This window comes from Sapajus apella, unplaced genomic scaffold (assembly GCF_009761245.1).
Source record: "Sapajus apella isolate SASKATOON/1434 unplaced genomic scaffold, GSC_monkey_1.0 scaffold34, whole genome shotgun sequence".
Classification (NCBI taxonomy): Eukaryota; Metazoa; Chordata; class Mammalia; order Primates; family Cebidae; genus Sapajus; species Sapajus apella.
Genome location: NW_022436974.1, coordinates 13,209,564 through 13,212,595, shown reverse-complemented (window position 1 = coordinate 13,212,595; position 3,032 = coordinate 13,209,564). Strand labels below are relative to the sequence as shown.

Below are 3,032 nucleotides of genomic sequence, written 5' to 3'. Positions count from 1 at the left end.
TGACAGGTAAGTCAAATTTCAAGACACTTTATATTTGTTTTTATGCATACTCAGTAATGTTGTCACCACTAAATTAGCACATTGTATTAATACCAAGCTTACCTGTTTACAAAACCAACCAACTAAGCAATCAAAACAACAAATAAAACACCAACTGAGTGATTCAGCAACTGGGGACATTGAGATATCTTACAATTTTTAATTCTCAGTTTCTCAGTTGACATGGAATCAATTTCATATACTAATTTAGACTTTTTTTCTGAAGCATTTTTGAGTCTATAGCAACTTTTGAGGTAAAGAGTTCTGTAAGTTTATTTCTTAACTTAAGAGGTAAATCTCCTCCTCTTCTGCCTTCTCTTTCTTGTGGTAAAATTAGCTCTTTCAAGCTCCAAGCAGAGTTTAGTAGGTCTGATACATAGGAATTTCTAAATTATGTTCACCCATAAACACAATCAAATTTTGTGAGCATCCTTTATCAGTTTGGTTGTTTATGTTTTTGTTTTCTTTTTTTTAGACAGAGTCTCAACTTTTTTGCCCAGGCTGAAGTGCAGTGGTGTGATCTCGGCTCACTGCAACCTCCGCCTCCCAGGTTCAAGTGATTCTTCTGCTTCAGCCTCCTGAGTAGCTGGGATTACAGGTGCCTGCCACCACGCCCTGCTAATTTTTGTATTTTTAGTAGAGATGGGGTATCACCATGTTGGTCAGGCTGGTCTTGAACTCCTGACCATGTGATCTGCCCACCTCGGCCTCCCAAAGTGCTAGGATTACAGTTGTGAGTCACTGCACCTGGCCTCAGTATGGCTGTTAATCATCACCAGTCTATTGAGAAATATTCCATTCCCGTCCTTTCCATCACATAGAAAAATTGGACTCCCAGGCAGGCACAGTGGCTCACGCCTGTAATCACAGCACTTCGGGAGGCGAAGGTGGGCAGATAATGAGATCAGGAGCTCGAGAGCATGTTGGCCAACGTGGTGAAACCCTGTCTGGCCAACATGGTGAAATGTCATCTCTGCTAAAATTAAAAAAAAAAAAAATACAAAAAATTAGCTGTCCGTGGTGGCATATGCCTGTAATCCCAGCTACTTGGGAGGCTGAGGTGGGAAAATCGCTTGAACCAGGGAGTCAGAGGTTGCATCGAGCGGAGATTGTGCCACTGCCCTCCAGGCTGGGCAACAGAACGAGACTCTGTCTCAAAAAAAAAAAAAATTGGATTCCCACTCACTTTGATGTTAGGCATACTTATATGCTTTACTCTTCCTCATGAAATCTGAATGAAAGTGGCATATAGCTGCTTCTGAGCAGAAATTTTAAGAACTATGCTTAATTTACCCCCATCTCTTTCTCTGCCAAAGTAATTGTTGAAGATTAAACCCTTATCAGTGTGGGTGCCTGACTTGTGTGAGCTGCCCTGACCTGAAATTTACAATGAAAATGAGAAATAAATCAATTATTTTTTAGATGTGATGTTGAGATTTGGAAGTTGTTTTTAAATGAAGCACAACCTAGCCTATTATAATAAAATACAATTGCCTTATAGATTTGTAGCTTTTCTCACGTCAGACTAACAGCATTGGTTTCTAATCACATCTTTAAGTCAATGCAAACATGTGCCATCTGTTGATTGTGAGTTCTTCTTATACTTTTTACTTTTTTTTTTTTTTGGCTGAGTACAGGGGACTTTATTGACAGTACAGGACAAGGTGGGGCTCCCTAGGCCCCTCCCACTTCAGGGGGTCTGCATGGAAACTGAGGAGCGGAGATTTTCAGTGTGCTGGGAACTAAGTGCGGCAGGGCCTCCCCAGCAGTGAGGGCCTCTCTCATCCTCTCGTGCTGTCACTGGGGCTGGTAGTCCAGAGGTCTTACTCCTTGGAGGCCATGTGGGCCATGAGGTCCACCACCCTATTGCTGTAGCCAAATTCATTGTCACGCCAAGAAATGAGCTTGACAAAGTAGTCGTTGAGAGCAATGCCCCAGCATCGAAGGTTGAAGAGTGGGTGTTCCTGTTGAAGTTGGAGGAGATAACCTGATGCTCAGCATAGCTCACGATGCCCTTGAAGGAGTCCTCTGATACCTGCTTCACCACCTTCTTGTTATTATATTTGGCAGATTTTTCCAGACAGCAAGTCAGATCCATGACCAATACATTGGTGGTGGGGATATGGAAGGCTTTGCCAGTGAGCTTCCCATGCAGATCAGGGATGACCTTGTCATGGCCTTGGTAGCACCAGTAGAGACAGGGATGATGTTCTGGAGAGTCCTGCATCTGTCACATCACACTTTCCCAGAGGGGCTATCCACAGTCTTCTGGGTGGCAGTGATGGTGTGGACTGTGGTCATGAGTCTTTCCACTATACTAAGGTTGTCATCTATAGATCAGAGGTGATAAGCAGTTGGTGGTACTTATCACCTCTGGGCAAGGTCATCAGGAAGCATTGCTAATGGTCCTGAGGCTGTTGTCATGCTTCTCATGGTTCACGCCCATCATGAACATGGGGGACAGGGGGCAGAGATGATGATCCTTTTGGCTCCTCCCTGCTAGTGAGACTCAGCCTTCTCCATGATGGTGAAGGTGCTGGTGGACTGCACCATGTACTCAGCCTCAGCATCTCCCTATTTGATTTTGGAGGGATGTTACTTCTAGACGACGGTGATGGAATTTTCATTGATGATATGCTTCCCATTCTCAGCCTTGATGGTGCCGTGGAAATTGCCATGGGTAGAACCATACAGGTAGATTTCTTTTAAATTTTAATTTGCAATTTTTTAGATCTTTGTACCTTACAACTCATGCCATTCATTTGTTGGTTTGTTTGCTTTGTAGTGTCATCCATGATGGATATTCATTCAAAATTTTAAGTTAAATTTTAAGTTAAAATTTTTAAAATAACTCCTGGCTAGTGGAAGAGCCAGGATTAGCCTCAATGATTGTAGCTACAGATCAGTGCTAGGTGTATTAGTTTTTTAGGGCTGTCATAACCAAATAGCACAGGCTGGTGGCTGAGACAACAGAAATGAGTTGTTTTCATAGT

The 3,032-nt window shown here is 42.9% G+C and overlaps 1 pseudogene; it reads right to left on the bottom strand.

The window, feature by feature from the left end:
• Positions 1-1,460: 1,460 nt before the first annotated feature.
• On the bottom strand, positions 1,461-2,722 carry LOC116563109 (annotated as a pseudogene).
• Positions 2,723-3,032: the final 310 nt, after the last annotated feature.